This window comes from Schistocerca nitens, chromosome 5 (genome assembly GCF_023898315.1).
Source record: "Schistocerca nitens isolate TAMUIC-IGC-003100 chromosome 5, iqSchNite1.1, whole genome shotgun sequence".
Lineage (NCBI taxonomy): Eukaryota > Metazoa > Arthropoda > Insecta > Orthoptera > Acrididae > Schistocerca > Schistocerca nitens.
Genome location: NC_064618.1, coordinates 404,565,768 through 404,591,262, shown reverse-complemented (window position 1 = coordinate 404,591,262; position 25,495 = coordinate 404,565,768). Strand labels below are relative to the sequence as shown.

The window sequence follows — 25,495 nt, the reverse complement described above, 5'->3', positions numbered from 1 at the left end:
CTTTTCCCTCAATGAGCAAGCTTCCCTTGTTCCTTACTCAGAGTACCTGATAACCAATCTGTTTGTATCTTTTCTAACCAGATTTTTGGGGTAACAACAAAAATTGAGAAGCCAGAAAAAGGGGCATTAACCCAATTTTGGAAAGGTCTATCACAAACTAATAAAGAAGAAAGTATGAAAAGGGTCAATACAACTGACATATAAACTAACGTCTGGACATTTGCGTTGAAGCTGCTGATAGGCTTCATAGCTGATAGTGTTCTGGACACCATGAAAGAAAATAATATCCTGTTAGTGGACCTAAAAGTCTTTCAATGAGTAAGCAAAGGGACGAAAGGCCAGCTACCGATTGGTGAACTGATTTTGGAGAACTGCAGAGACTCCAGTCAGGGAAACTAATCTGCATATCAAATGGGCCAAACACAAAAATCCTTTTCCTTAGTACCTCACAGCTTGGCTGTCAATGCCTGGAAATCATTGGGGTCAGCAAAAAGCATCAGAAAGTTCACATAAACACAATGCAGCGCTGAAAGACAGCTTTTTGGTTGGAAATGATGGTTACAGATTAGTGAACAGCGACGCATCTTCCAGGGCGACTTACTATCCTCGCGACTGTTCATCTCTACTGTCGATGTTCCTATAGTAATAAAACCTGTGTATCGAACAGCCAGAAACTAACAGAAAATTGCTCATCTTCTGTTCATGGGCTACCATAAGCTCTACGGAAAATCAGAAATTGAAATTCAACACTGACCAGCGTAGTCAGCATTTTTAACGCTGGCATTATCACAGAATTCAGCCCTGATGAATGAGATACAGTCTCGTTATAAAACGGGAATGTTACAGAAAAGTGAAGGCGCTGAAATGCCACTAGCCGGAAGCCTACCTACCTAGGAATTTTTCAGCCGGACATGAACAAGGACAACATCGGGTGTGTGAAAACTGTGATCAGCAAAAAATGCAATCTGAGCGTCAGAAAAATTTTGAAAGGCCATGAATAGCTGTGAGGTACACTAATGGAACTGTGAATTGGACGCAAGCAGAGCCGCACAACTTGGACAGGGAAATAAACTCATGACAATTCGTCGTGTATGACATCCTCCCCCATTTACGTGGATAGATTTAAGTAGCCAAGAAAATTAGATAGCTGAGGAATCTGCAAATTGGTCAGTCAGTGGGAGAAGAAAAACACCCATTATAGAAAGATGTGAAAGCAAATGAGGGAACTGCGCTGATGCAAGTCAACATCCAGAAGCTGCTGTAACATTTGAGGATTGAATTCTCAGAAAACAGCTCAGCAAACTCGAGTGGATGTCTGGAACAGTAAGCCAATGCATAGACAAGTTTTGAAAAAAAAAGAAAACGAATACAAAGCAGCTTTGAATGGCACCTGATTGAAGATAAACATGTTTGGTGCACAAGAAGAGTCTGAGACAGTTAGTACTGGAAGTAATCGTGAACGTCTGTCCGCAGAAGGAACGTCGCTGCGCGCTAACCAATTACGCTCCCTGGAGCGGCAGCGCCGCCACGAAGAGAGACGCGCGCTTGAGTAACTATTCACGAGCAGAATTTGTGAGTTTGCAAGTTGTAAGTCAGTCCGAGTCTTGCTAGGTAGTTTCTGTAGAACGTCCGTCGTGTCTTCAAATCTTCTGGTCATCGAGTGAGACGCAAACAATGACCAATAATAATGGTTAGTCTTCAGTGGAAATAGAATAGTGAACAGAATTCGCGTGTATGAAAAGAGACCGCCTGCCTAGAGAATTAAACTGAGTACTGTTAGTTTGGAACTGTTCTTCGAATAGTTCATCAAGACAGAAGATTAGTTATCCTCCAATATTAGTTCAGAGATAGTGTTCATGGAAATGTAGTCAACGCAGGAAATATAGTTTGAACCCGCATTGTACAATTGCTGTTAACTAGTGTTACCAGAACTGAGCAATATACATGGTGGTCCATTGATAGTGACTGGGCCAAATATCTCACGAAATAAGCGTCAAACGAAAAAACTACAAAGAACGAAACTTGTCTAGCTTGAAGGGGGAAACCAGATAGATCTATGGTTAGCTCGCTAGATGGCGCTGCCATAGGTCAAACGGATATCAACTGCGTTTTTTTTTAAAATAGGAACCCCCATTTTCTTTACATATTCGTGTAGTACGTAAAGAAATATGAATGTTTTTTCGCTTTGTGATAGATGGCGCTGTAATAGTCACAAACATATGGCTCACAGTTTTAGACGAACAGTTGATAACAGGTAGGCTTTTTACATTGAAAAACAGAACGTACCTACGTTTGAACGTTTTATTTCGGTTGTTCCAATGTGATACATGTACCTTTGTGAATTTTTCATTTCTGAGAACGCATGCTGTTACAGCGTGATTACCTGTAAATACCACATTAATGCAATAAATGCTCAAAATGATGTCCGTCAACCTCAATGCATTTGGCAATACGTGTAACGACATTCCTCTCAACAGCGATTAGTTCGCCTTCCGTAATGTTCGCACATGCATTGACAACGCGCTGACGCATGCTGTCAGGCGTTGGCGGTGGATCGCGATAGCAAATATCTTTCAATTTTCCCCACAGAATGAGATCCGGGGACGTCTGATCCGGTGAACGTGCGGGGCATGGTATGGTGCTTCGACGATCAATCCACCTGTCATGAAATATGCTATTCAATACCGCTTCAACCGCACGCGAGCTATGTGTCGGACATCCAGCTTGTTGGAAGTACATCGCCATTCTGTCGTGCAGTGAATTACCTTGTAGTAACATCGGTAGAACATTACGTAGGAAATCAGCATACATTGCACCATTTAGATTGCCATCGATAAAATGGAGGCCAATTATCCTTCCCCCCATAATGCTGCACTATACATTAACCCGCCAAGGTCACTGATGTTCCACTTGTCGCAGCCATCGCGGATTTTCGTTGCCCAATAGTGCATACTACGCCGGTTTACGTTACCGCTGTTGGTCAATGACACTTCGTCGCTAAATAAAACGCGTGCAAAAAATCTGTCATCGTCCCGTAATTTCTCTTCTGGCCAGTGGCAGAACTGTACACGACGTTCAAAGTCGTCGCCATGCAATTCCTGGTGCATAGAAATATGGTAAGGGTGCAATCGATGTTGATGTAGCATTCTTCACACCGACGGTTTTGAGATTCCATATTCTCGTGCAATTTGTCTACTACTGACGTGCGGATTAGCCGCGACAGCAGCTAAAACACGTACTTGGGCATCATCATTTGTTGCAGGTCGTGGTTGACGTCTCACATGTGGCTGAACACTTCCTGTTTCCTCAAATAACCGAACTATCCGGCGAACCGTCCGGACACTTGGATGTTGTCGTCCAGGATACCGAGCAGCATACATAGCACACGCCCGTTGGGTATTTTGATCACAATAGCCATACATCAACACGATGTCGACCTTTTCCGCAATTGGTAAACGGTCCATTTTAACACGGGTAATGTATCACGAAGCAAGTACCGTCCGCACTGGTGGAATGTTACGTTATACCACGTACTTATACGTTTGTGACTATTACAGCGCCATCTATCACAAAGCGAAGAAAGTGGTCCAGCTAAAACATTCATATTTCTTTACGTACTACACGAATATGTAAGAAAAGGGGGTTCCTATTTAAAAAAAACGCTGTTGATACCCGTTTGACCTATGACAGAGCCATCTAGCGGGCCAACCACAGCTCCATCTGGTTTCCCCCTTCAAGCTAGACGAGTTTCGTTCTTTGTAGTTTTTTCGTTTGACGCTTTTTTCGTGAGCTATTTGGCCCGGTCACTATCAATGAACCACCCTGTATTTTACCAATCACTATTCTGCATTACATTCGTTGTGTGTGTGTGCTGCCCGAGAACCCACGCACCCGCCCTACAAGGACACCTATATTAGTCTTTTTCAGCGGCAGCAAAATTTTCACCGAAGTGGACGCCCCCTGTCCACATTACAGTGGAATCGTGCGAAAGGAAGCAAAAAGAATACTTCTGTAAGCACAGAAACATACTTTCAACGAATATTATCAGAACCATTAAAATCAGCAGAAAACCCAAAATGATGACTCTGCAATGACTCTGACAAAACAATCCACCACTTTTCGAGCTTTTGCGGAACGATGGCACAGCCGGTCTATAAGTGGAGACAAAACGTTATGCCAGAAATACTACTTTCCAGTTACAAAAAGTTTGGTGTTATAAGCTCTATAGTGAACCAGCAAAACTAATTAGATTTTCCGGCCTTAGAATGATCTTCGGCGAAATAAAAATTGCGCAGAACAGGAAAGTGTGGATTACCGACATTGCTTTCCTTTGCTGCTGCAGAAATGATGAAAAACAACGTCTCTGGTATAAAGCAGCAAAAAAGATTGTGCTGTTCCTTGGCACACTGTGTGTAGTGCCACAGTCTCTCATTGGGTCTTTTAAAAACATTGACATCGATAAAATATCCACCAACCAACAACAAAAAGCCACTTTACTGGCATCTGAACGCACTGTCCACCTATCGGCCTTATATCATTCAGTTAAAGGAGTCTGGAAATTATCGAGTGGTGTTAAAATACCAAATCTAGCGTAGTGACTGGTTTTTCTGTGTTTACTGTATTTAGTCATGTCAATACGAGTAAATAACACTAATAATAACAACAACAATAATAATATTAGGAATGATGTTTACTTATCAGTGAAAGATGTGTAGATTATCTGTGAACATGTTCTTTAATAAATTCCATCGAGTCTCTACAAACTTCAGTTGCGAACATTGAGTAATAGAAATAGTACAAGTCCTTTAAAGTCACTTTTTCGTCTAGAAATAACTGACGGTTGATTAAGTTACTGCAGCGAATGCGATATAGTGTATAGGCATCGTCGGATAGTGGAAGGCACTCTTCATCGGCGAATTCTTCATCTCGAATGGTACACACCTGCGATGCCCCTGCAATAAGGAGAAAGTCATGCAGCAACATTAGGTTACTGTAAGACACATAAGGGAGAACGTAGTAAACAATTCATCTGAATTGAAATCAATTGTTAGACGGATACGGTTAAGAGTAGTGTTTAGTTATAATGGCTATTAACAAGTAAAACAGGAACATTTACTGTTATTTATCACTATCGATTATGAACACAAGTAAATTAATGGGCACACAGAATAGTGCCAATACCAAGACGAAAATATTAGGTGTGGTCAGTTATCTGGACCTAAAGACGACGAAAATGCTCCCTCAGTTAATTTGCTTGGTTCACACAAATGGTTGCATCTGTGCTGTAGTGCTTAAAGGTGTTGCCGCTGGGCCATTTCACGATAGGTACGTGTAATAATTCTTCATTCCCTACACTGTCTCATAGTGTCCTCCGGCCAATACAGGACGTGACACAGACTAACAACTAGAACCTTTGTTCGGTAATCAACAATAGCACTTTTTGAGATGCAAAAATAAATGAGACATATGGAATCAGTGGACTTGTTAATAAAATCACAGTAATTAGCTCGTCATTGGTAGTGTAGCTGACGTCTACAGAGGCCATGAATACACGTTACCAGGTGCATGAAAAGTTTTACATTTAACAGCGTTCTCCGAGACCAAAGGATTAGGACCGAACCATATGAAACCCATTACGACGAATCTTTTTAAGTGCCCACTAAAGACAGTAGAATTGAAAAGACATCATTTGAGGGACGCACTAATAGATACATATTGACAGTCTCTGGTGATCAGTTTCAATGAAACCGTGGAGAGGTTCCATAGTTCATGATTTCATCAGTTGCTTACGTAATTATTTTGTTGCTCATAGGACCAGAGAAGTTTCTTTCCCTCAGAACGTAGCAATACCAACCTTCCAATTTACGGTCGAACATCCCAGATTTTCACTCCACAGATAAACAGTAAAACAGCATGCAACGAATTCCGACCTTAGCCCGTTTTTCTGCCTCAGTCGATTGACTAACCGAGCGGCACCATCCCCTTCCCTTGGAAAAAACGTGGCGCTGTGCTCAACGGACGCCCAGAGACTAGTTTTTAGACTCACTCTTCCTACCATCTCCCATCTCCCATGAGCGAGTACAGCTGTTCCCCTGGAACTCTGTTTTAGTCTAGGTCGGATTGCTTTGTGTGACTTAACTCCTCCCGAACAGGTCATGAAAGCCCAAAGGTACCGACCGGCCGCCGTGTTATCCTTAACTCACAGGCGTTACTGGATGCGCATATGGAGGGGCATGTGGTCAGCACACCGCTCTCTCGGCCTTAGGTCAGTTTCCGAGACCGGAGCCGCTACTTCCCAATCAAGCAGCTCCTCAGTTTGCCTCACGAGGGCTGAGAGCACCCCACTTGCCAACAGCGCTCGGCAGACAGGATGGTCACCCATCCAAGTGCTAGCCCAGCCCGACAGCGCTTAATTTCGGTGATCTGACGGGAACCGGTGTTACCACTGCGGCAAGGCCATTGGTTTTGTGTGACTTAGGGAGTTGTTAAATATGTTCAATATGAAAGTATGTTCACTTTCGTATTCAGTCTGTAATCGGTTACGCATTTTTCAAAAATATTCGTGTTTGGATACCATTAGGTTCATGTGCTCTTTGTTCTTCACTAGTATCTATCCATGTGGTCACTTCGTTGTATCTGGTGATCAGCTCCGCTTTCTATGTCTTGTATTGACTATCCAAAGCCACTTGTTTTGCGAGGATAATTGAAGAAAATGCTTTACGACAACGAAATTTTATGAGTGTATTGGACCTATCTTTTTGGAGTAATAGAATCATGTGTCGTTTGCTTTGTAGCTTTGAGTTCTGTTTTTTCATTTCTCGTCTTCAGCTAGCTTTAACACTATCACTCAAACTCGGCTACTGAATTAGTTCTTGAGCAATAATTTCGATAGAATGACGTCCATCCTTTGTGTAGTACTCCATACGACGCGGGGCAAGCATGCGTTTTATGGATCCTAATCACTTTTACCAAACACAGCTCGCATCTATCGGGTGGTTCTAATTAATTTGCAGCTTCCCACTGGGGTCGAGAGTCGGCTGTAGTTATCGTATGGCAGCGAAACTTGGTAGATATTCTAATGACTTTTGCTATACACTTACTTCAGAATTAAATCTTTAAAAGGGAAAGGCATGAAAAATTATGTATTTAAGAGGTACTTAACTTTGCTAGTGAAACGGTCTGAAATGCATGCAGGAATGACACGGTCATTCGAAATCAGGGGTGCCATGGGAAGGATGGGTTACACACACTCACAATCAGAGTAATCATTCATCACAGATAAAGGAGTCGTTCTATAATTAAATAAGGGAAAGAAGAGCTAAATCGCGAGATTGTTCTCAATATCCCGACAATTCTACAATAGCTGAAACCTAGTAAGAAATGAATTAAAGACTCAATTAAGTTGACACTTACTCATTCACAAAACTGCAACACTGAGGACTAACACTGGATGTTACTTACCACTTCGACGAAACCCATCGCAGTGAGGCTGCTCGCCACTCACCTACAGTCCCTACCACGGACCGGAAGCCGAGGCACAGAAAATATGCACACTCTACCTGTGCCATCTTAACAAACGCGACGGATCATCGCTCACCGGTATCTCTCTGACCCAGAAGAATACCCGTGTGCTATACACAAAAGTTAGCGAAACCGTCCCTACATCCAGAGAAACTCACTCCAAGTCCAAAGACATATAGTCATTCCAGCAGACGACGAACACGCTTCCAAGCTAACAACTAGAGAGTTGGAGCAACGGAAACATTGAGTGACAACGCAAATATATGATGATTCTTTTCTGTACCAAATTAAACTCTTTAACACGTATCTAGCTAATATTTAAAAAGGCTTAGATATGGAATACAATTCAGATAAGGTAATTTAGCACTGAAATATCAATGTGGCTGCATATCTGTCAGACATAGCACACCGATAATCATCGTCTCAGTTTGAATTTATAGGAACACAGACACCTAAGCGATGCTCTTCACAAATTTAAAAGTGGATCTCAACGCTGAGAGTCAATGAAGCGATTATACTGGGTGTTTCAGAAATAAATGCAGAATTTTTGTGAGAGGGTGGGCTGGATACAGATAATTATTTTAAGTATACGAACATGGGGTTGCTGTTGCATATTTATGGCGGTAGACGACCTCAAAAGTCTTCGGTCCGCGTCGTGGTGCGATAACCGGCGGTACATATCCGTAAGTCTGTATGTCTTCAGTCATTTGTTTTCACTGACACTCGCTCCCTTTACTAGTTCCCTTTCCTTCCGTGCTGTGTACTTGAGGTGAGCTGTCGTTTGTGTACTCCGTTTCCGACTCAACGTAATTCCTAATCAACTATTGCACCAAAGGTAAGGACTGTTTACTTTGTGTTATCATGCGTGGGACGTGGAGTGTTTCACCTGGAATGAACTTGTAGACATGTACTTGACCTTTGACGTTGCAGGAGCTATGGAAAGAGCACGGCTTTTTGTACGCAGAACGTTATCCAAAGAAACGAATACCAAATTAGAAAATAGTTGCTGCTGTGGATCGTCGCCTCCGTGAAAGGGGCACATAAGAGGTAAATTTCCATACTCGAGGTCGACCTGGTTTCGAGGAACGAGTACTGCGAGTGTTCGACAGCAATCCTTCAGGTAGCGTACGCTCGACTACTCATACTTTAAATGCTAGTTATAACAATGTGTGGAAAAGTCTGCGTGATGATCATCGTCATCCCTACAAGTCGTGTAAGGCACAGGACCTACTACCCACTGATTTTCCAATTCGGAACGACTGTGACGTATGGTTTATGCAGCAAAGAATGTTAACTTCCGGCTTCGCAAACATTATTCTGTGGACTGACGAGTCGACTTTCATCCGTGAAGAAATGCTCAACACTTACAACTCCTATACGAGGTGCATTCAAGTTCTAAGGCCTCCGATTTTTTTTCTCCGGACTGGAAAGAGATAGAAACATGCGCATTGTTTTAAAATGAGGCCGCGTTCATTGTCAATACGCCCCAGAGATGGCAGCACTGTACGGCAGATGGAATTTTACCGCCAGCGGCGAGAATGAGAACTGTTTTAAATACTTAAAATGGCGACGTTTTCCTTACTTGAACAGCGTGCAATCATTCGTTTTCTGAATTTGCGTGGTGTGAAACCAATTGAAATTCATTTACAGTTGAAGGAGACATGTGGTGATGGAGTTATGGATGTGTCGAAAGTGCGTTCGTGGGTGCGACAGTTTAATGAAGGCAGAACATCGTGTGACAACAAACCGAAACAACCTCGGGCTCGCATAAGCCGATCTGACGACATGATCGAGAAAGTGAATTGTTTTGGGGGATGGCCGAATGACTGTTGAACAGATCGCCTCCAGAGTTGGCATTTCTGTGGGTTCTGTGCACACAATCCTGCATGACGACCTGAAAATGCGAAAAGTGTCATCCAGGTGGGTGCCACAAATGCTGACGGACGACCACATGGCTGCCCGTGTGGCATGTTGCGAAGCAATGTTGACGCGCCACGACAGCATGAATGGGACTTTCTTTTCGTCGGTTGTGACAGTGGATGAGACGTGGATGCCATTTTTCAATCCAGAAACAAAGCGCCAGTCAGCTCAATGGAAGCACACAGATTCACCGCCACCAAAAAAATTTCGGGTAACCGCCAGTGCTGAAAAAATGATGGTGTCCATGTTCTGGGACAGCGAGCGCGTAATCCTTACCCATTGCGTTCCAAAAGGCACTACGGTAACAGGTGCATACTACGAAAATGTTCTGAAGAACAAATTCCTTCCTGCACTGCAACAAAAACGTCCGGGAAGGGCTGCGCATGTGCTGTTTCACCAAGACAACGCAGCCGCACATCGAGCTAACGTTACGCAACAGTTTCTCGTGATAATAACTTTGAAGTGATTCCTCATGCTCCCTACTCACCTGACCTGGCTCCTAGTGACTTTTGGCTTTTTCCAACAATGAAAGACACTCTCCGTGGCCGCACGTTCACCAGCCGTGCTGCTATTGCCTCAGCGATTTTCCAGTGGTCAAAACAGACTCCTAAAGAAGCCTTCGCCGCTGCCATGGAATCATGGCGTCAGCGTTGTGAAAAATGTGTACGTCTGCAGGGCGATTACGTCGAGAAGTAACGCCGGTTTCATCGATTTCGGGTGAGTAGTTAATTAGAAAAAAAAATCGGAGGCCTTAGAACTTGAATGCATCTCGTATGTGGTCTCGGAGATCCGATAGACGGTAGCGGCCTGTGATGTCTGTGCCATTAGTACGCCAGCGTGGAACATTAAGATGGGATTCTCAACGTCCAAGGCATTGGAGAAACCTTTCCAACGAATGTGTATTGATTTTGTGTCTCCTCTGCCTAGATCAGTTAGTGGTTACACGCATTTACGTGATTTGTTTGGCTGTTACCAACCCGAGATGCTTACATTGGGACAATTATTTAGCATTTGCAAGGCATTTTTGGAACATTTGGCAATCTGCAATGTTTGATGACGGATAATTTTACAACCTCTACATCTGCTAAGTTCAAACAATTTTGCCTTGGTATGGGAATTCGTAACATTACAATAACATCCTAGTATTCTAACCCTTCGTATGCTGAGAAAATTAGTTGTAATTTGAAATCTGCATTAATAACACACAACAGTAGCAGCTGAGTGAATGGGAGCGTTCGTTGCCACGGCTCCCGATGGCCTTCACTACAGTTCTGGCGATCTAATGTTGGGTTACCGCACTCTGCATTATGTGATCCACTGAGGATTTATTACCGTAGAACATGGGTTCTCGTCAAGAGATTGCAAAGCGGCAGTTGGCAGAAAGGAATATTCTGCGAGCGTACGGAAGGGGACGTAAACGTTGTAATCAAGGCAGGCTGCCGAACATTTACTGAATTGGGGACCATATGTGGATTAAGAACTATCAAAGAGTGAATAAGGCATGGAAGAGAATCACGAAAAAGTTGGTGCTGCGTTTCAAGGGACACATGGAGCTTATTGGATTTCTTACACCTCTTACGGCGGTCTTAAGGGGCCTTGGAACCGGCAAATAAATTAGAGCTCACCTCTCCCAGATAAAACCGTGACCCTGGACGATGACTTAAATCAGAGAAAGGGGGATGGGGGAGGAATAATGTGACATGTCGGCACTTATCGATAGTCGCATCGGGGGGCAATTATCTGTCTTCGGGCTGGGAAACGTCGGAGGTACTCTGGCGCGGTGGTCGGGCCGTGCGTAGAGTTGAACTGGTTCATAACGAAAGGGCATCAGACACATTTTTTTTCGAATTTGAATTAACATGGGAGTTCACGTCTTGAATGTAGGAGATTAGTTTAACCGCTCCTTGACTGTGATATTGTGATTGGGACGTTCGCGTTTCGTAAAGGAAGGGCATCAGTTAGGACGGTCGCCCTACTTTTGTGAGATACCGGTAGAGGCGCTACGTGTTTGTCGATCAACAGAGCGCTACTCTCTTGTTTCTTGTGCATTGTTCTGAGGTGATTTGACTGTGTAACTGCATCATTATTGTACACTAACGTATTTTATTATTTTTCGTTGTACAGAATCTATAAAACTATACGTTTTATCATTTCTGACATATACAATGTGACAGCGACGAATGACGATTGTGTTGAACGGGATGAACCAAGAGGAAGACGAAAGTCTGATACATCGCTCTGGACGCAGAATGTGAGAAGTACCGAATGAAAGGCTTGGAGTACATCAACGCAAAAGGGACACCTATACCAGGAAAACTGTTGGGCCTGACTGCAGGCAGACTATAACAAACTTTAATTTACCCAATCTAGTACACTGTATATCTATGCGAACATGCTTACGAGGTTAGGGAATGACATTAATTTTCTTGAAATTTGGTCAGCGCCAAGTTAATTGCTGCAGTACTTTTGAGGTCCTGAAAATCAAAATAAAGAGCTCGAATCTGTGCGATGTAGCGAAAAGAATTGCTTCCCATGAGATGGTAGTAAATCAGCGGAAATACATTTTATAACAGAGTTCAGCAGGAGTTTCAGAAGAATGAAAATGAAAATAAGTGCCGTTTGCCTACATTATATGCAACATTTAACTATGCCAGTAATTCCTGCTCAGGAAACATACTATTCACCTCAAATTAATGTCAATGTTTTTGCCACCCATAACATCAAAGAGAATACTGTCAAAACTCCTCTGTATCATGGAGGGGGATGAAAAAGACGGTCCAAATGAGGTATGTTCATTTCTCATAGATTATGTCAACAATGAAGTCCCCGCAGCTGAAGAACTGCATACTTATTTCGACAAATGCGGGTGCCAAAATAAGAATCATGCCGTCTCCAAACATCTTTGTGCACTGACAGATGCAGAAAGATTTGAAAAAACTGAACACTTTTTTCCAGTGAGAGGCCACCTCTTCAGGCCATGCTATCAAAATTTCAGTATCATTAAGAGGTCACTGAATAGAGTTGATCGTTTATACACAATGAGAGATATAATGCAGAGAACTATTAATAGCTCAAATAACCTCAACAAGTTCATTGTAAAGTGCATTCAGACTGCAGACATATTCGATTTCACAAGCTGGTGGCCTCAGTTTTGTTCCAAGACTGCAATTTTAGAGGAGACTGGAGGTAGAATGATCCTTAAGAGGAATCCTAATGTGCAATTTGATGGTAACAATTTTTACATATCTTTTACGATAATTTGTAGTAAAAGGTCCGGATAGTTTTTCTTCATTTCTCAACAGGTGGCTAAAATTGACCGAAGCTCTTTCTTTACGAACCAGTTCAGCTGTTGTTGACTGGAGTGGGGTAGGCCGAAAGCGCGGCGGACGAAACGTGGCTGGTGGGCGGAAGGAACTGTCCTGGAACGGGTAGTGTGCTCGCTGCCCCGCTCAAGCAGCGTTATTGCAGAAGCATCAATGCTCGATCATAAAACGTGGTTTCTATATTTGTGGTGATGTAAGCACGTACGGAGCCGAGGTTTGAATTGAGGAATGATTATACCGTGCCTCAGCTTAGACTACTGGAGAAGCCTCTTGCAACTGTACATCACTGTTCGTCACGGTTTATCTATTGTGAAATACCGAGTGCTGTTTGTGGTCCGCAGACAAAGTGTTGAATTTAACTGGGGTCTGTCCTTTGAAGCATGTCAATGGTCTTTTAGAAGTATTACTGAAGGGGTCATTAGAAGGAGCCAGAGTAATAGACTAGTGTTTCTCCAATAGCTTTTGTAGCACGCCGACTCTACTGACCTCGTTAAAAACGCTTGCATTTTATTTGTGAAGCTGACGAACTGTTGTTGTTTCCAGTGTTGAACATATGTCTGTTACAGGTTAATGAAATTAATGAACTACTGGAGAGGATAGTGGTAACAGTTGAGGTGTGTTGCAGCAGAAGGGAAGCATTATTGCGTTTTCATTAAAGATTTATGTATTTCTGTGAGTGAAGCTTGAAAAGGTGTTCACTTACTGGATTCTAGCCTGCATCGAAATTCCATTGGGTTCTATGATTATGATTTGTTCGATAAAGGAGATAAATGAAGATTTTTTTGTGGTTTTATAAAAATAAAAATTTCGGATATTGTATTTGATGTTTCTAAGGGCTCTTATCTTAATAACATCCTGCTTAGTATCTATTTATCAGAAACTATATTATGAAAGTTGAAGGTTGGGAACTGCTCTTTGATAAGATTTTGCTGTAACATTTCAATTTTTGTAGTTGTATCCTGTTGATTTTTCATTAACCTGCAGTCTTTACATTGCACTAGTTATGGTATTTACACTTAGGGCCATTATTGCGTAATTTGATCAAGAAATCTGACCTGGTATTGCATGCATACTCAATCAATCGACTCCACGAGTAACTACGAGGCCTGTTGAGAAAGTAAGCTCCGATTGATTGCCAAATTGAAACCACAGTGAACATCAGAAATGTTTTACTTGTAACAATTAGCTACACCTTTCAGCTACTTCTCTACGTAGTCGCCGTTCTGACTTAGACTTTTGTCATAGCGTTGTACCAACTTTTCAATAGCCTCATCACAGAAGGCGGCCGCCAGTGCTTTCCGCCAATTCTCCACGCTGGCCTACACCTCGTTGTCTGTGTCAAAATGTTGTATTCAAAGACAGCGGTTCATGTGACCAGAGATGAAACTCAGGGGGAGACAATTGCGGACTGTATTGTGGGTAATCTCACATTTCCATTTGAAAACGATGCAGGAGCATCTTCATTGCCCCTGCAGAATGCGGCTGAGAATTGTCTTGAAGAGGAAACAGCACGACAGTTATGTAATGTTAGCTGCATAGCTTCAGGCGAAATTTCTCACCAGGCCCTCGTACTTGGCGGCAGACACTATTTTCTAGACATCTTTACGCTCTCACTGCGAGCTCAGAAATGAGAAGAGCGACGTGATGCTAACTGGGGTCATACTAGAGACACTACCCAACACATCTGTGCAAAGCTTTATCGGATTTTCATAGTCGTTTCCATTTCGCGACCGATCGGAGCTTACTTTCTGAACGCCCCTCGTATTTTGGTCCCAACTCTGTGCTTCCATTACAAGTGTTAAATGTAAAGCTAGGTTGATGAGGCTAATCCATAGTGTACAATTTGTACAGAGAACCAAATGGGAAGATGATGAAATAGTACAGGTGTGGAGGAAGGTGGTGACTGAGGTAGCGTACAGAGTGTTTAAACGACAGGTACCTTACCGGGTCACGATTATGTATTCGATTTTCTGAACGACCAACTGATCGGACTACAGTGAGAAACTGTGAAACTGCACTTACCGGGCGAAATTTCGGAGCATGTCATAGAACCTGAAGACTACAGACAGGACCTCCTTGGTGTGCAGGCTGACGATGCGCGTCGTGATATCACGGGCTAGTGCCAGGTCCGGTGCTATTGGCTGCTCTTTGGGAGTCGACCAAGACCGACTGTGAGCTGCTGGTGGTTCCGAGGAGGGATACGCACCACTCCCCGCCCTCTGCCCTTGTCCTCCACTTTGACCTTCACCTTGTCTTTGTCCATATCCTTGACCCTGTAGGGGCGCAGCAATCGTGTGACAGACTAACAGCAGGACACCTGTGAGTCAAAGAAACATCCAGTTATATTACAGTGATTTACCACACATTCAGCGATTCAGCTCACTTGGTTCAAGTACATACATTGACGTTAGGTGAATGTCATTGAACCGAACAGAATAAACACATTTAAAATGGTCCTCCGTACAGAATGTTGATATGCTGTTGATATAATCAAGGGATGATGGTATGCTGTTGATATAATCAAGGGATGATGGAAGAAGGATGATGTATCAGTTTGATATAGAGAAAGCAAGACTGGAAAAGACTGAACCGATGATTGAAACACTGTTTCTGCACAAGATCTGAAATCATATTCTGCAAAGAAACTTATTCATGCACAAGCTGTTGACTTTGTACAACTGAATAAGAAAGTTGTTGTGGTATAGTGTAATGGTTTCATAGAGAATGGATTAGGCGAGTGGTTTGCTGTTGGATGTGGGTGGACGCATGCACGATGGAGGCAGTCAAATGGTGTCACAGTTTAAAACTGTGTGCCCGACCGAGACTCGAACTCGGGACCTTTGCCTTTGGTTCGCAGGAGAGCTTCTGTAAAGTTTGGAAGGTAGGAGACGAGGTACTGGCAGAAGTAAAGCTGTGAGTACCGGGCGTGAGTCCTGCTTCGGTAGCTCAGTTGGTAGAGCACTTGCCCGCGAAAGGCAAAGGTCCCGAGTTCGAGTCTCGGTCGGGCACACAGTTTTAATCTGCCAGGAAGTTTCATATCAGCGCACACTCCGCTGCAGAGTGAAAATCTCATTCTGGTGTCACAGTTCTTTATTACTAACCATACACAGACTTAGTGCAGAGTTAGAGCAGTTAGCAGACAAGAGGCAGTGGGTGCTGAATCCTCCAACCAGGTGTGCCACTGCCGACACACCACTGTCAGCTCTTCTCGAGTTGGCAATACGGTGGTAACCAGTTGGCTGTTGTAGTGTCGGGGTGGCGTGACCGTGGCCAGAGTGAAGCAGGCCGATTGTCGCGTCCTGGCACAGCCTTACTATACCAGAATGAAGTAAGTGCGAACTGAGTAGCGCAATCGGGACATTAACGACAATGGGTTAGTTATAAATTGCTGTCAACCTTTATATCGAAGATGAAAGGGAGAGAATCTCCTTTGTTTGAAGCAAATCAGTTTCCTGAAAATCGGTTACAGAATTGCAATAGGCAGAAAAGATTGGTTAGTTTCTATCAAGTTTATTCTCACATATACTTAGGTGAGGTGTTGGACCATAGACCCCTTAGTAAGATTCAGTCTATTTATTCGGACTTGCTACTTCAAAGCTAATTGCCGGTACATATAAGAAAAAAGTGCAAAACAATCACTTGTTCTTGGTTAGCACTGAAATCTCTCTAAGTATTTGAGACAAAGACTGACAGCCTCTGTTCAACAATATTCCAATGAAACTCAAAAAATCCTACTTGACCTGCAGGTCCTGAGTGTCCACCAGAGTCTATCACCGTATTCTCACAGTTGAAGTCTTTATCAGCTGTATCGGCTGCTATGGGCCTACTCGGCCCCGCTGGCGTCTCACTGCGGAATCTCCAAACTGCCGGCACTGCCTCTGAATCTGCATCTGAATCTCTACTTCTAGCTATTCCGCTGCCTGGCCTTTTATTTCGTTTCCCATGTACTTGGATGCACACGAGTTAATTTGTTCCACACGACCCTTTTGCACAAGAATGCCTATGGCTCCACACGACACTCTCGTTTCTAATTCGTCAGCTTGCGCAAGAATGCCTTCGGTTCCACACGACACTTTCGTTTCTAGCTGCACACAACTTAATTGGTTGCACACGAGTCTTTTCCACACATGACTGACACTCTCTTTTGCTGTATTTTCGCCCTGGTGTTTGCGTCTTCCATTGCGCAAGTTTGATTCATGCTGTTTCGTCTGGCAGAAAGTCAAACACTAAGTCATTTCATCAACAAGCCGTACTTGGCGGCCTCCGCCGCTTATCTTGTCCCTACGTCCTGGTGGACTATTTCTTAATGTCAGCTGGCTGTTTGCCTATGGAGCCTGGACTCTTATTATGGTCACAAAAGCAAGAATAAAAATTAAAATATTCTATGGTCACAACAGGATGACGAACCACGGACCAATGGCTGAAACGCTGCATCTGGTAGCGTCGAGCTCAAGTAGCGTGAAGCTGGGAGGACTTCAGTTCGAACCTTGGACCATGACGTGGCGGCAGGCTCTCCTTTTGGCGGTCTCGCGTGGATGGTGGCAGAGTGAAGGCGACCTGATGGCCAGGCTACCAGGAAGAAGTCGTCGCGTCGGTTCGAAGCTCGATTGCGGCGCTGGTAGACGCGTCAGAAGAGGGTCGGCAATCCCATGACAGAGACCGACGACACACGGCAGGCGACGACGAATAGCCCAGCTGTGCCGGTGACCTGCTCGGCTACCATTGGTTTGTTAATGAGGAAGATAAGCACTGCTGCATACTTAAGCGCTGTCGAAACGGCTGATCATTGCCTGGAGAACTGGCTCGAAATTGAGGAAGCTGTCAGCAAAGCTAAATGCTGTCTCGATTGGCTGTAATGCTCTCCCTGAACACAGGATCTGTGCGCTCCTGTCTAGGCCTGCAACGTTACAGTTTGTTACCCTGCTTTTAAGCTAATGAAATGGATTGCTGTCAGTGTTTATTGTTATATTTCAGTGTTGCATTGCTTCAGTTATGAAGTCATAGCTGCTGAGGAGCGATTGATTAATCGCATGTGTGTTGGTGCACGAACGTTCACAAGCAGGTCAAGCAGTGACCGAGGTGATGAGTGCATTGAGTGTTCGCTTTGAAATGCCGTACCTTTAAAAACAACTATGTTTGATAGGAAGAAATGTGCTTTGGTTTTGAGCAGCTTTAAAGATGGGCTGCATAGTTCATGTTAAAAAAAATAAAAAAATGCGAGAGGACACTTTTGCCACCGTCGCTCAATCAATTGAGCAGTCTCCAATGAAATCCACTTAGAAGAGAGCAGCTAAACACTAAGTTTCGCAATCAACAATGCATGATCACATTAAAAAATGGAAAATGAAGGAATTTAGAAAGGTATTTACAAATGAATAATCTGGTAGACTGACATGATTTGTTGGTACAATTTCCAAAAATCGTGTTTCCCTCAAGATTGTTATTTTCTGATGAAAGTGCGATATACCACAATTCACACAAGAGTAATGTGGTATTCTGGTTTAAGGAAGGTCCCAGTTATATGTGAGATTGAGAAAGGAACCCATCTCATGTTTTCCACATCTACATACCAGGGCGTGCTGTTCTCGATATCGTTCGAGGTATTATATACCATGCGTGTTACTCGGTCAAGTTTCCCACTTCGCTTGTTGTAACCCTCTGCCACTAGAGGGCTCCGAATTACGGGGTTTAACATGGCAGTGTGTAACATAAGTAAATCGATGCGTGAGAAACAGGGTGCTGAAATCGAGTTTCTAACCGCAGAAAACTTCGTCCACACATGTACCACCCTCTCTTTTAGAATGCCAATGCAAGGCGACACACGAACGCTGCTACATCTGCATCAATCCGATGTCTTGAGTTCACTGTCATCGATCATCCTCCATACTTGGCCCCATCCGATTTTCATCGGTTTCCAGTACATGAAGAACACCTTCTAGGACTTCACTTTAGTAATGATGAAGCAGTGCAAGCGGAAGTGAGGCTGTACTCTCCAGACTGAGACACGCGGACCCAAACGGGTCACCAAAAGGCATAAAGAAACTGGATTCCTGGCAAGTTCACACCGGGCAGAACTAACCCTAACTCGAGAGATGACTTTCCTGTAACATACACCACAAGGTGGGGTCTCTGGGACCCCTATGTTTAAACCGAGATTTAAGGCAAAAATCATATGAAATTTTTAATTTGTGCTATACAACATTTATTTTTACAATTGTTTAAATGTTCCTAGTTTATTTTATTGCAATAAACAATAGCATTTTACTATTTATCACGCAAAAGCACATAATTTTGTGTGATTCTTTTAAATAGTACACATAAATTGACTGTTAGAGTACTGAATTTTACACTCTGAAAAATTGTATAATCTCCGTAACAAATAAATTTCCAAATAAATTTAAATTCCAGAGGTTAAATTTGCCCATAAAAATTATACCCAATAGGTACAAAAAGAAAGTCTGTCAAATTGACATTCATTGCTGGGAACTACATGTTTCTTATGACACAGAACACATTAGATTTTAACAGGCACTTTACGTTTTTCATTCACGATACGGACAGATCCCCATCAAAACTTGCCTGAAGTTCTTCCTCTGAATGATACTCTTGTTCGATAGCAGAATTGTGATCACAGGTTAACGCAAAATAGTCATCTTTTTCGTTTATTTCTTCTTCCATATCGTCACCGACACCTTCTCCATAGACTGACTAGCAATTTCATAAAATTCGGGAAAGTTAAAACTGACACATTCGTGCGAACACATTTTGAGCCCTAGGGTACCGTACTGAAAGAAACTGGTTCGTAGTTCATGAGGCGCGGACTAGGACACTCCAACACCTATCAGTAACACGTGTCAACAATAAACACATAAGGCGATAACGCAGCCGACAGCAAAACATCGTAGGCTTGGCAATTTAAAGAGGGTAACTACAGCCGTAATTTTTCTCGAGGGCATGCAGCTTTACTGTATGGTTAAATGATGATGGCGTCCTCTTGGGTAAAATATTCCGGAGGTAAAATAGTCCCCCATTCGGATCTCCTGGCGGGGACTACTCAGGAGGACGTTGTTATCAGGAGTAATACTCTCCTTCAAATTCTGAAGGTGGTATGGGTAAAACACAGGGAGCGAATGGCTATTTACAATTTATGCAGAAACCAGATGGCAGTTATAAGAGTCGAGGGACATGAAAGGGAAGCACTGGTTGGGAAGGGAGTGAAACAGGGTTGTAGCCTCTCCCAGATGTTATTCAAACTGTATATTGAACAAGCAGTAAAGGAAACAAAAGAAAAATTCGGAGTAGGTATTAAAATCTATGGAGAAGAAATAAAAACTTTGAGGTTCGTCGATGACATTGTAATTCTGTCAGAGACAGCAAAGGAATTGGAAGAGCAGTTGAACGGAATGGATAGTGTCTTGAAAGGAAGATAAAAGATGAACATCATCAAAAGCAAAACGAGGATAATGGAATGTATTCGAATTAAGTCGCGTGATGCTGAGGGAATTAGATTAGGAAATGAGACACTTAAAGTAGTAAAGGAGTTTTGCTATTTGGGGAACAAAATAACTGATGATGGTCGAAGTAGAGAGGATATAAAATGTAGACTGGCAATGGCAAGGAAATCGTTTCTGAAGAAGAGGAATTTGTTAACGTCGAGTATAGATTTAAGTGTCAGGAAGTCGTTCCTGAAAGTATTTGTGTGGAGTCTAGCCATGTATAGAAGTGAAACATGGACTATAAATAGTTTAGACAAGAAGAGAATAGAAGCTTTCGAAATGTGGTGCCACAGAAGAATGCTGAAGATTAGATGGGTAGATCACATAACTAATGAGGAGGTATTGAATAGGATTGGGGAGAAGAGAAGTTTGTGGCACAACTTGACTAGAAGAAGGGATCAGCTGGTAGGACATGTTCTGAGGCATCAAGGGATCACCAATTTAGTATTGGAGGGCAGCGTGGAGGGTAAAGATCGTAGAGGGAGGCTAAGAGATGAATACACCAAGCAGATTCAGAAAGATGTAGGTTGCAGTAGGTACTGGGAGATGAAGAAGCTTGCGCAGGATAGAGTAGTATGGAGAGCTGCATCAAACCAGTCTCAGGACTGAAGACCATAACAACTACATGGGGGGGGGGGGGGGGGGGTATGGAAACATTCCATCACAACTGGCCTTGGGGAGCGAATTCGAAATTTTTCGCTTGGTCTGAAAGACCACACATCGTGAGTTAAGAGTTAACCATCTTTAAGTACTGCCTTCATAGATAATTTCAAACAAGTGTCTAGGAGGCTAAAATCTTCATGATCTAAGTAGGCACCGGATTACACTGCCCTGCTGCTCGTGGCTGCTAACAAGTTATACACATCTCGATGTATTTGACACACGACGATTAACTGATGCACGTCGTAACCAGGCTCCACACGACGAGAGCCGTTCCTTGCTCGCTGGTAGCAACCGTCAACGCTGCAGGAAAACGCGGGCCCCCAGAGCCGAATGGTGTTAATTCAGGGCATTTGGCAGGACGCCGAGAACCCAGATACACCCGTCCAACTCCGTGTCCGACACGCCATCACACAATCCCAGCCCCAGAGGGAACACATAATCCAGCAGAGATGATACGACAAGGGCCAGAATCAGCGGAACGCGTGCACTAGTGGCGCCAGTAAGATCACGCGCACTTACTCTCGGAAACCACCACGGCTCGGTTCCTTGATATTGCTATATTCCTTCCACGAAGTGTCACACAAACATTTGCAGTCCTCCAGAAAACCTTTCGTCGAAGTTTCATCCGGGTTGCAGTCTTTCACGTTAGTTCTATTTGAACAGCGGCAATTCTCAAACGCTATGATAGAAGACGAACTTCAGTCGGGCAGTTGACACGAAAGAGCTACACATGGTACAGTTTCTTCCCGGAAGTGGTTGGTGGGATCTGCTGTTGGGTGGTCAGACCAAGCCGACTGCCTGACAAACAAAATTAGTCCACCAGTCGGCCTACAAACGTACACACACACACACACACACACACACACACACACACACACACACACACACACACACACAATTTGTCGTTCCGTCGGCAGATAAATCATAGCGTGCGTCTTGGAGCAGGGAACATGCACGTGCTTATGGAATCCTGTCACTTTCATCGTCTCCATCTTGCAATTAGGCAAATGCTTTTGCTTGATCTCTACGTCATTAAGCTTTATGTTATTAACTCTGTTTACAAACACTGTGTCACCTGCGGAAAAATGCTCCCATAGGAAAAAAAATAGTCTCTGACTGAAAGTGGGGTACCAGCTGCTTCATTCCATGTTTCTCAGCACCTACGAAAATTTTCCCAAAACGTTTGGCATGCAAACATATTCGGTCTCTTTTTAGCATGCAACTCACGTTGCAGTCGCACAAGCTCCCGTAACTATAACTCGCTCACACCCAGTAACGCATCGTTCTAAGTCGCTCATAAGCACCCACTCACACTTACCCATTCTCACTCACTCATTGAGCGAAACTCACTGTCATTAACGCTTTGTGTCTCTCTGTCACTGTCTCCTGTCCCAAAACCTTCGTCCTGTCCTACTACTACTGTCTCCTCTACTACTGCCTCCTTGCTCTCTTCCGCTGCTACTGTCTCATTCATTCCTTCTCATTGCTTCTGTCTCTCTCACTGTCACTTCTCTCTTCCTCGTTGTCATTGTCATAGACTCTGTCTCTCATAATCACTGGCACTCAACCACTTACATTTTTTCCTTCTCTTTTTTCCTCTTGTCTCGAGCTAGCACTGTTTCCTTCACTTTTATGCTAGCTCTGTTTTGTCATTGTGAACTATGTTCCATTGCCACTGTGTCTTTCTATTTCTCTTACACTGCCGTTGTCTCTTTTCTTCTTTCTATAGCGCAACCACAGTCTACTATCTCCTACTATGTATTACTTTTCCATTTCTCTCTCAATGCCACTGTCTCCATCTCCCTCAGCATAAATAAATGAGAATATGTTCACGTGCTAAAATTTTTGAGAAAATTTTTAAAGGTTCTGAGGAAGGTAGAATTAGACATCTGGTACCCCAATTTTCAGTCAGTCTTTTAAATAGAGGGATATTCGCTTTTTTTGTGCTCTGTTTTCCGCTGGTTGCCTTCTTTCCCCTGCTACAGCTGGGCATGTCACTCATACGAAAAGAACTTTATCGATCTGTACAAGATTCATAGTTTACTTCCGTGAAATTGAAATAAAATAAAACAAATTTTGCAACTCAAACCGTACATTATGCACATAAACAATTTAAATATGCTTCAGTACTACAACATGGCGTCCCCAGAACCCTTCTGATGATAACGGAGACACTTTCAGCATATTTCTCAGTGCTACATTACTTTACAAAATTCGTTTTCGCCTCACACCGGATTTTACGTGCGATTTTTAAGTGTATAGCTGCAGCACTCCGTCTTCTGAACCACAAGTGGCCCATCGGGACCATCCGACCGCCGTGTCATCCTCAGCTGAGGATGTGGATAGGAGGGGTGTGTGATCAGCACACCGCTCTCCTGGTCGTTATGACAGTTTTCTGTGACCGGAGCCGCTACTATTCGGTCGAGTAGCTCCTCAGTTGGCATCACGAGGCTGAGTGCACCCCGAGAAATGGCAACAGTACATGGCGGCCCAGATGGTCACCCATCCAAGTGCCGGCCACAACCGACAGCACTTCACTTCGGTGATCTGACGGGAACCGGTGTATCCACTGCGGCAAGGCCGTTGCCAATTTTAAGTGTATAAATAGGACCATTTTTAACTTCTATATGCTGGAAACATGTAAGGATATCATGAAAAATTTCAGGGTACTTCGAGATCGGGATCTTAAGTATATATCGTAAAAATATCAGCCATTTGTTCTGGAATCCGCAGCTCGTTTTTTTCTTTACCCAAAAAGTTGCCTTTCACACTGGAATGTTCTATCCTGTACTACATCAAAGAGTCTGTGAATATATCGATTCAGCGATGCATTGCGATCCAGTGTTACATCTTGATACATGGTGTAGAGATGGAAAGCTGCGATTTATGATGCAGTATTACTCCATAGGAGACTTGTGTAACGCTGATTTAGGCTTATCTTAAGTATCAAAGCCTTTCGCTTGTCACAGCGGCTCATGATCAAGAAATTACTGCGTTGCTGGGTCAAAATTATTCGATATACAATCCCCCTCAGAAACCATTTCTTAACATGCACCTTCATCTACCTGGACAAAACATTTCGAGAAACTATAAGATTACAAACAGTGCAGTATTTCTGGATGACAGTCAACGTCATCTACAAAACAAAGTCATATTGTAAAAGTTTTCCAGATAGGCATATGTAATAACGAACTGCCAATTTTGAACACATAAGGAATTGAAAAACACAGTTTCAACAATGATTTGTAGGCACCTGAGGAGTATCACTTTGATTTTGCCTACTGAATACCAAAACATAGAACTATAACGATATTAGTCAGATTTTTTGGTCTTTGATTGTCGCAAACTTTTACAACCATGCAAATTACTGAAAAGAGTTATTTCTATGGCATAAATGAAAACGACAGTGATTCACAGAAATGTCGTATATCTTCTGGTTACAGTATTATTACTACTGAACATGTGTTTTCTATGTTAGCAGTAGAGAGACGTTTGATAGAGCTTAGAGGTCTAGCAGCAAAGACGAAAGCAAAATGTCATTAATGTGGCGTCGCACGATAACCTGAAATACATGCAACACAAATGATACTGACAGCGAATTACCTTAAAAACATTTATACACCCACAGGGTAAAGTAGTCATCGTTCTTTCAATCTGCTTTCAATTTGCTGCATATATTTCCACGTCAAATGGTGTATTTTTGGGTAATAACACTCTGCTATTCGTCACAAGAACATCTCGTTCCTCGAAACCTAAGAATACTACGAACTTTTACATCCACCCAACACATCCACTGTAGTCATGTGTGAGCAATTCTTGACTTTATAAATCAGTCTGAATATCGATGGCTTATAGATGATTCCACTTTTACATGGTTAATGATTTTTTTCCTATATCTCTTCAGTAATATTCTTATGAATTAGGTAGAAAACGTTGTAAACTGTGTTATTGATCCACAGAAAGCTAATGTACAAATATAAAGCTTTAATTATATATTTTTTCCTGAGTAAATGTAAGCCAAGCTGTGCAACGAACTTGCAGATCCAAGAAACAAAATAAAGAAGAGGAAATACGCGGAGTGCTATTACTACTTTATATGCAGTTTAATCGCAGGTAATATACATCGATCGTACTGACATTCTAGGTAAACACTTTGCTTCTTGAAAGTTGAGTTTTTCTCATGAAGTTATCAGGGATGTAACATCATTTGATGGAAACATCAGCTGTTCGTTGTCGAGAGTCTGTTAGAAACACTGTTGTGATTTACTAACCCTATGAGGTCGTATTTAATTACCATACTGGTTGCCGTGAAATCAGATTTAATACATACAATCTAGAGCAAGGTTTTCCACTCGAAAGAGCCCCCGAAACAAACATTTGCTTAAATTACACTTACAGGCTTTACATAAAATCGGGAAATGAAATGAAATGAACATGTCAAACGCTTTTTCATGGGGAAATAAAGGTGAATTACAAAAGGTAATCGAACTGACCGCCCTCGACTTCTAACACAGTTGAACACGACGCTGCAGATCCTCGAATGTTGCTGCCAGAATGTCTGGTGTCACTGCC

General features: G+C 42.9%; 1 protein-coding gene and 2 pseudogenes across 1 annotated transcript in view; 1 reads left to right on the top strand and 2 right to left on the bottom strand.

Annotated features, from left to right (window-relative positions):
• The window catches only part of LOC126259847 (uncharacterized), a 695,000-nt gene that overhangs the window by 139,598 nt on the left and 529,907 nt on the right, over window positions 1–25,495 (top strand). The window lies entirely within an intron of this gene.
• Window positions 6,347–6,464, bottom strand: LOC126261432 (5S ribosomal RNA; annotated as a pseudogene).
• LOC126261471 (5S ribosomal RNA) lies at window positions 23,394–23,511 on the bottom strand (annotated as a pseudogene).